At 41.4% G+C, this 14,415-nt stretch overlaps 1 protein-coding gene across 4 annotated transcripts in view; it reads right to left on the bottom strand.

The window, feature by feature from the left end:
• Positions 1 to 14,415, bottom strand: part of SHROOM3 (shroom family member 3) — a 384,232-nt gene that overhangs the window by 183,090 nt on the left and 186,727 nt on the right. For 2 of the 4 annotated variants that reach the window (XM_060187905.1, XM_060187907.1), the window contains exon 1: positions 14,103 to 14,306. The exons of the other annotated variants lie outside the window; for them this stretch is intronic. The gene's annotated coding sequence lies outside the window, so the exon portion shown is untranslated. Of the gene's footprint in view, positions 1 to 14,102; positions 14,307 to 14,415 lie in introns of those variants that run through there. 4 annotated transcript variants of the gene reach the window in all.

The following is a 14,415-nucleotide window of genomic DNA, read 5'->3' as shown; positions in this document are numbered from 1 at the left end:
TGTTTCTGCTATGTTCAGTATCAGAAACAAAATATGCCAGATCCTGCTTCCTCTAAAAGAAAGGGACAGGGTTTGTGACACTGTAGCTTTACATCATTTTACCCTTGAAATAGAGAATGGGGGAGGAGCAGTGGCACACTGGTTAAGCACACATAGTACTAAGCGCAAGGACCCATGAAAGGACCTGGGCTTGAGCCTCTGCTCCCCACCTGCAGGGGCACACTTCACAAGTGGTGAAGCAGGTCTGCAGGTGTCTATCTTCTCTTTCCCTTACTATCTCCCTTTCCCTCTCAATTTCTCTCTGTTCTATCCAATAAAACAGGAAAAAAAAAATGGTCACCAGGAGCAATGGATTCATAATGCTGGCACTGAGCCCCTGGCAATAACGCTGGAGGTAAAGCAGGGGTGGGGGGGGGAGGGAACGGAGTTGGACATTACTGTGTGTTCTGTCTTTAAAGGGTTGATCAACCCACGAAGGTTGTGCATCAGTAATGCATCAGACTTGAATGCCTGAGGCCCTAGAGGTCCCAGGTTCATATCCCAGCACCACATGTAAGTGACTCTTACAAACAAGCAAATCAAACACAATTGGGATGTCCCAGCACATATAAAAGTCATACTTACACTACATTATAGTATACTGATGATGGAACTGTATTATGAGTAAAAGAGTGTACAAACGAACTAAATGTGACACAGAGACACAAAGTAAGCTTATGCTGTTCCAAAAATGGTGCCAGAGGGTAGAAAATAGCTCAGTGTGTTAAAGTACAGGATTTGCATGCCTGGGGTACCAGAGGTCCCAAGTTCAAATCTTGGTACCACTGTAAGTCAAAATTGAGCAGTACTTTGGTGTCTCATTCTCTTAAATTATTTTTCAAAAAGATTCCAATAGACTTGTCTTTGCAGATGTCAGAAACCTTAACTTTTTTAAAGTAATAAAATAAAACACAATCAAATGAGGGATATCAGTGCTTCAAAGTGCAGTAACAATTTTAGTTGGTCACTCCCTGAAAAGATGCAGTTCAAGATCAAGGTGACTTTTTCTTTGATTCAAAAGCTGCTATTGAAGCCTTCCTTTAATCTTTAACCAGAATGCTTATTTAAAGGCCTTCTTACTGTTAGCAACCACTAACATCTTGCCACATAACTATGTCAAAGCCGTTAAGTTGATCAGTCTTTGCTGGAAAACTATATAACCAGGCTAAAATCCTCTGGATTATCTTAAATGTCCCCCTCAGCCTCACCCAGTCATGAAGTCTACGTGTCAAGTCTACTAGAGATCAAACTCAGTTTCCACAGGCGCACATTATTCCTTACCTGAACAAGCCAGTCTCTTTGTCTTTGCATTTGCCATCTCCAAATTTGTACAAAACATATCAGGAATAGTCTTTCTTCCTTCTTAGTATGATTGACAGATTGATAGAGACAAAGAGAAGCTAAGAGGGGAAAGGGAGGTAGAGAGGGAGATGCAAGAGAAACGTTGGCAGCATTGCCTCACTGCTTGAGAATTTTCCTCCTTTCAGGTGGGGACCAAGGACCTGAACCCAGGTAGCATACTTGCACATGGTAGCATAAGTGCTTTTCTAGGTGGGCTAATACCCGAACCCACAGAAGCACAGATCTCATTTTGTTTCTCCTTTTACACTTTTCAGGAGATCTCCTTCACTCTCAGAGTCCTACTCAAAGTCAGGAGCATCCTTATATATCCTCTCTAGTCAAAAGCCACCATTAAGATAGGACCACCCCAGCCTGCATGGTCCATTTTCAAATTAGACAAGAGTGCCTTCTTTTCCAGGTGAAAATGTGGCCGCTCCACAGTTGCAGTCTCCCCCCCCCCCACACACACACACAAATACACAAACACAACCTCTTCATCTTCCCCTTTAGCAGGTCACAACAATGAGATCAACCTGCAGCCCTGACTGGAGGGAAGTTCTGTTCAAACTCCTCTGTTTACTGTCAAGTGTTGGTATGTTCCCCTCCCCCCCCCCACCTCTGAGAAGAATTGGTTTGCCCCTTGCTAGTTTCGCCCCCGCTTTCTCCCCGCCCCCTATGCTAAGGAGGGGCAGAGTTCCAGCAGTGCTGTGAGAGGATGATGGAGAAAAGCACATGGTGTGGTGATTTGCCCGTTCATGAATAAAGATATACAGCTTCCCAGCCCAGCCGTGTGTCTCTGTTCACCACCGCGAGTCTCTGTTCACCACCGCGAAGCTAGCCCGGCCTGCTGGAGCCTCTGAAACATTAACAACAGTCAAGGATGTCTGTGCCCTCTACATTCATCTAACTCCTACTTATCCTGCATGTCTTCTGTCAGGACAATCACTCTTCTGCAGACATTGTTCACACATGCTGAGTGACAAGAAAAATTTTGTCATAACATTCCTGTAATAAATGTCTTTGATTTTTCCCCTACCAGACACTGCACCCTCTGATAGCACAGACCATTCCCAGAATCATGCAGATCAACAGTAGCTACAAGTCAAGTGAACGATGCCTCTCACTTTCATAGTCTTGTAACTCTGTAAGAAAGTGACAAGCTTAGCGAGACCCTTTCTCTCCCCTAGCACTTTGGAGATTAGGCCACGGGGTCTGCTTCCTCAAATTACATAATCTCTCCTCAAATAGCAAGAAGCCAGATCTCATTGAGCAATTATTTCATTAAGTTATGATTAAGAATAACAAATGTCTTAGGTTTCAACTTCCTGTCCCCTCTTGACAAGTTCACTAATACACCTGTCAGTGATTATTTGTCCTTCACCGGATGCTGCCCCTGCTTTTCATCTCTTCCTCCTCCCAGACCTGTTCTACTTAATCAGAGCTGGAGGGTGGGAGCAAGGGAAGTTTCAGGACATTCTACTTTCACTTGTGTCTGGGAATTTTCACAATCAAAAAAGTGAAAAATAAATATTTTAAAAACAAGTTATTCTTATTTCTGAACCACCACATGTTCAACTTTTTATATTTCCACTTTTTGATTAGTTTGCTTCACTGGTGAAAATAACTGTTTACAGGCCTGCTGTCCCAGGTGTACAGTTTCTCACCTCTCCATGATAGTTGTCAGCATATCATACCCAACACCAGTTTGTCATCTTCCTTCATCACAGCACACTGAGTCCCAAGTCCTAATTTAACCCCCTCCTGCCTCTCTCCTTTAACATCCCCAGATCTGCTGTAGTAGACCATAGCTATTTGAGCTTCACCCTGTATTTTCCCTTTCTTTGCTTCTTAAATCCCACATCCACTGTTTGTCCTTGTCCTTCTGGCTCATTCCACCTAACATGATTTCTTCAAGTTCATCCCAGTTGAAGCAAAAGAGGAAATTTCATGACTTCCGATAACTGAGTAGTATTTATTCCATTGTATTTTTTTGTATGTATATATTTAACACAACTTCCATAAACACTCATCTGTCATAGGACATTGGACTGCATTCCAATTTTAAACACCAAAAATAGACATAGGCATGCATAATTCTCTTTGTTTATGTGTTTTTGTGTTCTTTGGATATATGCTTAGGAGAATTGCCTGATCAACAGTTGAATATAAATATATGTAAACCACACAACAGATCAATTGAGAGAAGTTATTGTCTCCCTGCTCAAAACTATCCCAGGGGAATATGGGCCCTACCAAGTCCATGCTGAAGGCATGATGCTGAAGTCAGCTCTTCCTTGGCTAAGCAGAGTCCTTCTGACTACTCCCTATGGAAACTGGTGCTGGAACCCAGGCAGAGTTAATCAGGTGATGGAACCTGGAGAGTGATGAGAACATAAGGAATAAAACCTAGTGACAGCTCCATGGTGAGCCAGGGACTCATCAGATGGGTGAGGGAGGATGTAAACTCAGAAACCTGGGGCGTTGCATCAGATAGAACTTTACTATTGTTATTGCAAGTGTGTAAGTGATACTGAACTCACAGAGATATTTAAATGAGAGTGGACATTTCTTAAGAAGTCCAAAGATAAAGGTGCCATCAGTAATTAAAAAATACTGTCAGGGGTCTGGGCAGTGGCACACATAGTAAAGCTTATATATTACCATTACATGCCACCAGTTCCCACCTGCAGGAGTAAGCTTCATGAGCAGTGAAATAGTCCTGCAGAGGTCTCTCCCTCTCTGTCTCTATTTTTCTCTCTTAATTTATTTCTGTCTCTATCCAATAAATAAAATACACAAGATGTAAAAAACCAGTGGACCAGTGATGGCGCACTTGGTTAAGTGCAGATACCACCATGTGCAAGGATTCAGGTTCCAGTCCCCACTCCCTCTCTATCTCTGCTTCCCTCTTAATTTATCTCTATCCTGTAAAATAAAAATAAAGTAGAAAGGAAGACATGGCTGTCAGGAACCAAGGGTTCATAATGCTGGCACCAAGCCCCAGTGATAACCCTGGTGGCAATAAAAATAAATAAATAAATAATATTTTGTCAGATCCTCCCTCACTTCCACTTTATCAGTAGCTGTGTGTGTTTGTGTGTTTTGGTAGAAAGAAAGGATGTGCATTAATAGATATTCCTTACTTCTTTCTACAACAAATAGAATTTTCCTTGTAGGGTGATGGAGGTGTTGCAGATCACAACCACAGAGCAGAGTCCTTCAGGGTTATTTTATTACATATTTGTCACCCCAAGAGAAAGAAAGCTCTGCCTTTACATATCCACTCTGTATGTAACTTCCAGAAAGGTTGCTGGGTCTCTGGCTTGGAAACATGCCTGTCTAAGACTGATCAGTATCATGGTTTGTTCAATGGCCACTGTTTCCCTCTTCTTCGGAAACAATTCTATTCCACTGCAGAATCAGATGATGAAGCAGTCAGGAAAGCAGATCCTACCACACTCCCTAGAGATCTGCCATTCTCAATCTGCAGCAGTCACAGGGCTGACTCCCCTGACAGTTGTAGGCATACTTACCTAGAGAGCTCACCACATGGCTATTGAGCACTCACCTAAAAGAAGTCTGCAGAAGGATTTTTGGGGAACATAGTCTTTATTCTTGGTAAAACAGACAAACCCGATCCATATGCCTGTCTTTGGATGAAATTGTATGAGGGCATGGTGCCTGGAGCTGAAGCATCTAATTTGTAATAATGGGGCAAATCTGAGGATGAAAATCACTATGTCAAAGATGGTAGAATGACATAGATAAACCTAGCACTGTACCATTAAATAAACCTGGAACCCTGTTTTCCAGGAAGCCAGTCTACAGGGAACTAAAGTTTAAAGTTAACTGAAATGAAGGACCATGCATTTCAATAAAGCAACTAGCATCCACTTACAGATTACAAGACTAATGGTTATTGACCCATTATTATGCTTCAGGCAGTGTTATTTATATACATACAACATTTAAACTATATGCCAACCTATCAACATAGATACATTCCTAATTCCCTACTTTTCAGATGATTAAGCAAGGCCCCCAAACACTAAGTAACCCACACAAGGCCACAAACTCAGCAATGCCAAAGTAAGGACTCACACTCAGACATCAAATCCTTCTAATCTAACCACTATGAAAAGCAATGGTTCATACAATTGGATTCCACAAGCTTCCCATATAGCTTTTCAAATGATTCTGTTTCTGTTTGAGCTGGTCTTGAGTGTAGTTTATGTTCACTATACCCAATTGTTGCCTCCAACTCTGGTATAAGTTAGACTCTGGCTTTCTTCTCCACCCCATAATTAATCTGTGAGTCTCAAAGTCCATTTCTCAAATGCATTGACTCTTAATTTCATATTAAAACAGTGATTTAATAAAAATAGTGATGTCTGTATATGTTTATATTTTGTTCCTCAATTGTCACATGGCAGGTTTTAATTTGGGGAGCATTTTTTCCAGTGTTATTTGACATATTAATGAAAATATCAGTGAACATCTAGCAAGGGCTGAGATTGTCAACACGAGTTAAATAATTGTCTTATTAAATACTTACCTCTAATTTTATTATTTTTTAAAATTGTCTCTTAAAAAGTATTAATTTATTGTCATTAAGGGTGACAGAAAGACCAGAGAAAAGGAGAGGGAGAGGAAAGAGGAAGAGGGAGAGGGACAGGAAGAGGGAGAGAGAGAGAGAGAGAGGTCAGATACTGTTTGCTCTGGCACTTGGTGGTGCCAAGGATTAAACCTTGGGGCCTCAGGCATGCAGGTCTGGTGCACTACCACTGTGCCATCTCTCAACCCCCATCCCCAGTTCTTTTCAGTTAAAGTTTTGCATTAAGTGACATCACTTATGCTTTGTGGCTGCCAGATCAGGAAGGTATTTATATGGCCTCACTACTGTTTATGCATGTCACACCCTTACTCTCTCATTCATTCAACAAATATTTGAGTATCTGCCATGCCCCAGGCACTATGCTAGGCACTGGGGATCAACAGGCAATATATTCTCCTCTTTCATGGAGGGTAATAAAGTGTAATGATCTGCCAGATCACTTTTTTCTCTTAAATCAACAGGAGAATTACACAAGTGGCAAAGAAGCACAGGACTACACCAGACATTTGTGGGTAGATATAACATAGCAACGAAGAGCACAGACCCTGCTGGCTAAGTTTAAATTCCAGTTTTGGCCTTGGTTGCTGACTAAACTGTATATTCAATTGTTTAACCTGCTAAGTGAAGATTAAAACCATGCCTCTGTCATAGAGTTGCTGTGAATTAGACTTATTTATAAATAATGTACAACAAAATCTGTAAAGAGGAGCACAGAACTTCCAGTGTTGGAGAGGACTATGCCCAAAATGCCAGGATACGGGCCACCACTGCAGGAGGGTGATCTCCTGGCATTAATTTTAAGTAAAATGAAGGCTCAACAATAAGTTGTCGCTTTCTCTCTGAATCCACAAACCAGGTTGTTGGCAAAAGGGAATTTAAAGTGACTTGTCCTAAAAGCCTTTCTTCAACAAGAAGATTTTGGATAAAAGCAGAATCACAAATTTGGAAGCAATCTTGGAAACCAATCAGTTCTCCAAATGTTTAACTCTCTCTCTAACTGAAGGTGACCCAGTTTCTATGGAAGCATTCCACCCATGAAGGTGCACATTTTTAGGAAGTGTTTTCCTCTCTTAATCATTTCCAGTTGTCATCAAATACTTTCACTCATTATTTCCAAGCTACTTAACCTGTATCTAGAATAAGAATGACCCCCCATTCTAAATGATAATCTTCACATGCTCAGAGAAAAGGATTTCCTGTCTTCCAGTTTCTGAATTGGTCATTATTTACCATGAATTATGAGCAAAAATCTTTCCAGTTTTAAGGACATCAGAAGAATCTAGATACTCAGAGTGGTGACAAGAAAGGTCATTTTGACAGAGGGTCTTTAAAACGTCCTGGAAAGCCAGTCTTGCTGGGGCTCTGGAGAGAAGGAAAATACAATAATTCCTTGTTTTTAATATAACTGGGATAGGCTCCTGCCTTCTTTGAATCATATGGTCTAGAGAAGTCCTTATATCAAAACTCAGTCATGAGTACATTGTGATATCATGTGAACTTGCTGGAATCAAACAAGACTTTCGTAGCTGAAATTTACACCTAATGTTTCAAAATGCACCCGCCCCTAGAGATAGTGGACTTGGTGCTTTCATAATAGAAATAATGAGTTAGCTAAAACAAGGCTGCTTTTTAGAAGTAAGCTTTCCTTTCTGTATGTGCAAAAATATAGAATTGGGACCAACTTAGGTGATAGAACTGAATACTTAAGAGGTCAAGGTTGGAAGTTTAGTTCTCTTAAGAACAAATAGCTTTGAAAAGAACAATTAGCTTTGATCAGAACAAAGCTGACTCTGTGCTCACACCGTTAACTTGTCGTTAGTGCGTACAACAAACTGACAATAGCTAATAATTATGGAAGAATTTCTTGGTGGCAGGCATTGTACTTTGCACGCATTGTTTCATTTAAAGCTCACAAGAGCTTTGTGAGGTCAGTTCTCATAGGTCGCACTCAGAATAAGAGCAAGGCATGTTCCAGGAGCCGAAAGTCCTGTTATTGGCTTACTTTGACTTTTGCCCTGGTATTTTCCTCATCTGTCCTCATAGTTCCACTCCCCCAGGGCCTTTGCACTTGATTTCTCTGCTTAGAGGGACTTTCCTGTATTCACTCCAAGATCCAGTCTCTCACCTCCTTCAGGTCTTCCTTTCAATACCACCTTCTTAGAAGGGCTTTCTCTGTCCATCATCTGTAAAATCCAACATACCTTCTACTATCATATACTATATTTTGTATTTTATTTTCTTATTTTAATGAGAGAGAGATACAAAGACAAAGAAATAGATTGAGACTAGACTAGCACTGCTTAACTCCAACTTATGGTGATATTAGGGACTGAACCTGGGGCCTTAGTGCCTCAGGCAGGAAAGTCTTTTTGCAGTATGCTGTTTCCCCAGCCCTATACTTTATATTTTTCAAAGCAGTTATCAATTTATATTCTTCAGTACATGTGGTTGTCATCTGTCTCCTGAAGCTAGAATGTGTATAGGGTGCTTTGTATGCTATAGTCAGAGAGGTTGTGCAATGGTAGAGCACAGGACTTACAAGCATGAGGTCCTAAGTTGGAATCCTGGTCATAGAAATGCTCCTGTGTTCTCTCATTCAGTCTCTCTCTCTCTGCAAATGAATGACTCAGCCTTTAAAAAAATGTGCTCACTTTGGTTGTAATCCCAAACCCAACACTCTGAAACACAGCTGGCATATAGTAGGTACTCCATACATATTTTGTTGATTAAACTGTAGACATGGAATAGAGAGTAATGACTGTGCTGTTACAGAAAGAAAAGGTTCCATTAGAAACTCATGACCCAGAAACCAAACTCAAGAGCACACAGCCTTTTTCCCTGAGGGTTGATAGCACTGCATTTGACCATCAAGGGCAACCCATTAAGCCTCAATATTACTGCTGGTGTAGAGATACACACTGGCAATCAAGAATATCAAGCACTAGGGAGTCAGGTGGTAGCACAGCCGGTTAAGCACAAGGACCGGCATAAATATCCTGGTTCGAGCCTCCAGCTCCCCACCTGCAGGGAAGTCGCTTCACAGGTGGTGAAGCAGGTCTGCAGGTGTCTCTCTCTCCCCCCCCCCCATCTTCTCCTCCTCCCTCCATTTCTCTCTGTCCTATCTAACAACGATGACATCAATAACAACAATAAAAAACAACAAGGGCAACAAAAGGGAAAATAAATAATATTTTAAAAAGAATTATAGTTAAAAAAAGAATATCAAGTACTAATCCATATATATCTACCCTGAAAAAAATACATATGTAGGGGAAAAAAATCACTATCAGAATATTCTAATATGTATGATTCCACTGAGAAATTTTATTGGAAAAAAACCTAAAGAGAACTGAACAATATCAAAGTAAAAAATAAAGGGGGTATAAAGAAAGGTTAATATGAAAATATTTCTCCTACAGTTGTAGTCACTCAAGAGTGGCATTATGTAATACTCCTTTACAGACATAATTCAGATTCAAGGTTCATTTTCCAAGTTTCTCTTATATAATTAACTTTGACCTTCCCAACAAGGCAAAAAAAAAAAAAATCCCATTTGCAGATGAGGAACTATTCTCTAGAAGGTTGTGTACTTCCCTAGGTTAACCAGCCAAGGGAAGAATTTGGAGTAGAATGTAGTTCTTTTGTCTCTGTCTGGAATGTCTACCCTGTATGTACAGCTGACAGTAAGGTTTCAGCTGTTTATCATTTTACTGGATGAACCCAATTTTTGAAATAGCTAATTGAATGCCTCATGTAGTGAAGAAAAAAAAATGTCCAAACATGTCTTCTCCCATTTTTGCTCACACATTGATTTAAGAGAGTCTTGTCAGAGGGCACATATCATCGCAGTGAAATTAACGACTTTGTCTGAAGTTCATTTCACTAGCTAAACAGGCAGGCACATAAAGCACTCATTATCACAGAAAATATAGCTTTCATAGGCTTATTCAGAGCAACACAGCCCAGGAAAAACTCACAGCTCTGACTGCTCCTCCCCCACCCTCCAACCATGGTTTTGCCAATTATGCTCCAGGTTCTGGAAATGAGCCTTCACCTTCACACTTAAAAATGATCATAATAATAAATCAATTCTACTGGGGGGAGGATTAAGATCTCAAAACCAAGTACAAATTGCTCATTTAAAGAACAAGAATTAAGGGTGTAGGGTCTTTTCTTTCTTAAAGACTCACAGCTCTGCAGAAAGAATCTGCTCCTGTCCTGATTCTTCTTGAGCAGTGGAGCAGTTTAGGGTTTTATGTTAGTTAATTTTAATTTTTTTTTTTAAAAAAAGCCCCATTCTTGAGACTACACTGTTGCTATGAGACTTCCTGGGCCTCAACAGATGGCCAAGAAACAGCCCTCAGTTCTGTACTCCTGGCTCTGAAGCCCTCCACTCAGGCATGCCATTAACATTCCTGAAATACCTTCGGAGGCAATGTGGCCTGAGCCTTCAGACTGGGCTCACCCTGGACTCCTTAGCTGTCCACCCTTGTCAAGGGGCCTGGGCAGAAGCTGGTAATAAATGAGTGATCAAGCTTCTGGAGGAAAAGACCCTAACTGAGAGGTGACTGTCCTTCTCAGGCTTCAGATGAACTTTAGCAGCAAAACCCTGGGCTCTTGAGTTGTTGAGGTGGGCATGCTGGCCATAGCATGCATATGGATGGGAGCACGTCTTGTCAGTTCACTTCACTGTCCATAAGCCTCTAACCCTGAGTGATCCAGTTAAGAGAGCAGGGTATTTTGCACTGAAGTCTTTTCAGTGCTGGGGGAAGAACTGCTGAGGGAAGGGGCTTGGGAACTTCTGAGCTCCCTTTGGACAGAAAGACAGAAAGCAAAGGAGGAAACCACTTCCTAATTAACATCTTGGTGCTTTAGACAAGTCATTTCATTTCATCACCTTCCACACTGGGACAATGATACTGACCTACATGCATTAGACAGAAGGACTAATGAGACACGATTAATAAACAACTATGAAATCATTGCAGAATACCAGGCCAGTGAGACCTGCCTCTGGTTGCAAAAGATAAGGGAGGAACTTGGAGACTCACACTTGGACTCAGGGTCTAATTGCTGAGACCACCATTGCTGGAGGGCAGGTCTGGAGTGCTCGCTTCTGGGTGTAGAGACACGGGTCTGTTGGGAGTCCTTTATTTATTTAGATATTGAAAGAGGTCACAGAAACTAAGCTTCCTTCCATGCATTGGGGGCCAGTTTGAACGTGGGTAGTCCACATGGCAAAACAACGCACTGACCAAGTGAGCTACTTCCCTGGTTCACTACTGGGAGCTTGGTGAGTCACAAAGGAGCTTTGGGACTTGGGGAAAAAAAATAAGTGATTCCAGACAGCCATTCACTACTAAGGGTGGGGCTCATTTAAATTCCTTGCCCAGAGTTTGTACTTCAAAACCAGGCATAGAGTATACAAAGTTCTACTTAAGTGTCTGACGCCAGGACTCACTCACTCTGGATCACTTGACTGAACATCAGAGCAACACTACGGGTTTCAGTTCACAGAAAGAAAAAAAAAAAAAAAACTCCCTTAAGAGCTCCGTTCTCTGTGATATCAGATGATAAGCTGCAAATGCCACATAGCGACCAGCATCTGACGTCCATTTTTTAAGTCCCACTAAGTAAGAAAATCACCCCATTGTCCTGAGCTTTTATTTTTCCCTCTTAGCTCCAAAATGTGAGCATTCAATTACTAGAGGTTTTTATATGTTTGTTTTCGAGTAGCTTGTAGAGGTTTGGTCTCACATGGAAGACCAACCGTTTCCTATTAATTAGTGACATTTTAATGAAGTCATCTAGAGAGGACTGGAGATATGAAAGCTGCCCCCCCACCCCCCACCCCACTCCAACTCCCAAAACTGTGTCTAAGGCTTTGGAACTCCAGCCTGCTAGCTTGTCCTAAAGACTGTGTGCGTGGAACAAAGGGAGGCCGTGCCCTGCTCTTCAGCTTCAGAGCTTCCAGCATCGCCCCCCCACCCTCCCCGCCCACCCGCCAATCAGAAAATCAGGGCAGAGGCTATGATCTAGAGCTGAGTCTTTCCCCCTCTCTTTTTCTTTCTTTCTTTCTTTTGGGGGGTGGGTAGGGCAGCAGGGAGTGGGTAGGAGAGAGAGAGGTAAAGGGAGGAGTGGGGGAAGGGAGGTATTTCAAGAAAGCAGCCTTTGATTTGCATAGCTCAACTTTTCAGGCAGAGCCAGAAGGGCACACCATGTGCATCTGGGAGGGGGAAACTGAGTGAGCTCTATTGTGCCCCATTGTGTGAGTTCTGACACCCCAGAGGGGACACTCCCCATGCAGCAGCAGGCAAGGGAGCTGGAGGGCATTCCACAGCTCCAGAAGGGAGGGTGTTTCCTACATAAAACTTACCCTTAGTTCTTTTTCTAATAAATGTCTTACACACACACACACACACACACACACACACAAATTGTCACTGGAGAAAAAATGAATTTGATACTTCACCCTCCACCTGATTTAATTCCATAACAATGACATTCTCTTTTTTTAACGATATCATTCCTAAGATGTAAAATATGTGTGTATGTACATATATAAGATATATTAATTATGAACCACTGTACTAAGTTATACATTGGGGTTCCCCTACTACTCTTCAGATACATACAAATGGTCTTTCTATACTCTAAATGAACTATGTGGGGTGGGTGAAAATAGCATAATTATTATGCAAAAAAGCCAGAGGCTCCAAAGTCCCAAGTTCAATCCCACACAACACTATAAGAAAGATTTGAGCAGTGAACAGTGCTCTGGTAAAAAAAAAAAAAAGGAGGGGGGAGTTATGACATTATATACTATTTCACTAGAGATAGAAGTCTTTCAACTAGCTCTCCAGGAATTACTAATATGTTGATCTTTTTATAGGAACATATTTTCATGAAAGATGATGTAACTGAGAAAGATGGAAATTTCCATCTGACTGTAAACATTAGACAACAAAGAACTACTCTAAGATGACAGGCTATATAAGTGAATGATTTCTAGATGTTTATGGTTTTCTCTCCTTCTCTCTCTCTCCCTCCCTCTCTTCCTCCCTCCTCTGTCTATTCTCTATTCCTGATACTGCCAGAACTGAATCATTATAATTGGTGAACACTTTCCTTTCACAGTGATGTCTGTAGCTTTACAATTATTAAGGTGGTCAGTAGTCTCAGAACCTTTTGAAGTTATAAATGGACTTTTAGTATTTATGGAAACTTTTCATTAAACCATAATTGGTGGAAAAACTCAGTCTTTCCTGTCATGATAAGACAGACAGGGATGTGAGCACTAGTTCCAAACTGTTAGTCTTTTTAACCAGCTTGGATCACTCAGATTCTCAAGTCACAAGTGTGCTAAGAGCAGCCCAGAACAGAAGAGTCTCTGGAGCATATGTCCATCAATTTATGAGTCCAATGAAATCCACCCAGACTTAAAGCTTCATCAGAAGCATGACTTCATGTTTCTAAGCATCTCTATTACTTCTCAAATGTAAGTGAATTTGAATGATAGGATACATTTCTCTTGAATGTAGGGTCAAGTGAAGTGAGCCAGCTGATACAGAGAAAATCGCCTGCTGAAGTTAAATTCACTAACTCTTCTATGGTGGACAGACCTGACAAAGAAAAACTTTTTAAAAAAAATAAGTGGTAATAATTCAAATTAGACAGAAAAGTAGAGGGTTGCATTATTGGAGGAGCTCAAGCTGGTTAGCATGGCTTTTTATTAAGTATTATCATACAAGTGAATACACACACACACACACACACATATATTTCCCTTAATTACAATGTATTTTAGTCTATCATCACTTGAGTTTCTCATCAGGAACTAGTGTACAATGAATGGTCAATTGCCAAAAAAAATAACAGTAATCAGTCAACTACTCCAAGCCCCATTTGCAGCTTTGTTCTTTGCTATTATTTTGCCAGTACACCTGACAGTCTAATCACGTGGTAATTTCAGCTCACCATAAAAGCCTAAATTGAACAACTTTCTGTCTTATTTTAGTTTATTTACCTTCTCAACATTGACATTTCTGTCCAGGTAAATGTAGAAATAATGCCATGTGGGAAAATATCTGGCATAAGATGAACTCACCATATAGAAGAAATCTAAGCAGTTTCCATCTTGGTCTGTTTTCTGTTGAGCATCGCTCACCAGCATGACACAGGGCCAAGCTCACCGAAGGGGCTCAGTGGCTTGAGGAGGTGACACAGAAGCCAGCCTAGGGGGAATCCGCTGGAGCCAGCTCCTGGAAGCCTAGAGCTAAGGCACAGGTGTCTGACACCACCCAGGCACCTCTGCTCGGAACCTGCAATCAAACGGCTGCCCTGATTAGCCAAGTACAAAAGGCAGTTCGGATTACTGCCCTCCTCCCAGCCAATCACCCGCCAGACTGCCTGACAGCAGG

The sequence above is a fragment of the Erinaceus europaeus genome, chromosome 3 (genome assembly GCF_950295315.1).
Source record: "Erinaceus europaeus chromosome 3, mEriEur2.1, whole genome shotgun sequence".
NCBI lineage: Eukaryota > Metazoa > Chordata > Mammalia > Eulipotyphla > Erinaceidae > Erinaceus > Erinaceus europaeus.
Note: the sequence above shows the minus strand (reverse complement) of the source record. Positions and strands in the feature narration are given on the sequence as shown.